Below are 768 nucleotides of genomic sequence, written 5' to 3'. Positions count from 1 at the left end.
AATGCCATTTTAAATTTGTAAGGGGATCGAGATGTACATGCAGGAATCTAATTAAATGCATAAAAGGTTCAAAAGCATGCAAATCTGGGAAAGAGTCATTATTAATTTGTTTTCAAAGTAGTTCGAAAACAAGTATGTTAAAATCATTAAAGGAAATAAATTATACATTCCTCTATAGCAGTGTATACTGTATGGTTAGTGTCCTTAGTCCGTAGATATGTAGTTGGTATGTAGCGAATGTGTAGTTCCCATGTACACAATTTACATTTTTGTTTAAACCCATTTAATAATAGGTATTAATCAAAATGAACCAATCTTGTTGAAAATTGATTTATGAATCGGATAAAATTATTTAATACAAAACAGAATTAAAAAATCGAGGAATATGACATTCAATCATGGGCTGAGAACGATTAAGCTATTGTCGAGCCACTTGTCAACAATCCATACATACTACGAAAATTATGAATTTAAGGAATTTAAGCACTGTGCAGCTAAAAGAAATCGCGATCATTTTTTCGAACACTTTAAAAACATTCTACGCGGATTTATTCAAGCTGTTCACCTCTTGAAATAGAGGGGGTTAAGTGGGTTAAGTTCGTTTTTGTCATCAGTATATATCAGTCGGTATATTTTTGAGTGTCAGACCATATATTTGTGACTAGAACCGCGCTTTTGTCTGAGCGTTCGGCTTAGGGGATTGCGCTATTTTAAGAGTTTTTTTAATTGAAGTTTAGCGATAAACGCAACTCGTGTCTACCCCGAATT

Source organism: Drosophila miranda, chromosome 4 (assembly GCF_003369915.1).
Source record: "Drosophila miranda strain MSH22 chromosome 4, D.miranda_PacBio2.1, whole genome shotgun sequence".
Taxonomy (NCBI): domain Eukaryota; kingdom Metazoa; phylum Arthropoda; class Insecta; order Diptera; family Drosophilidae; genus Drosophila; species Drosophila miranda.
This window is presented reverse-complemented; position numbering follows the sequence as displayed.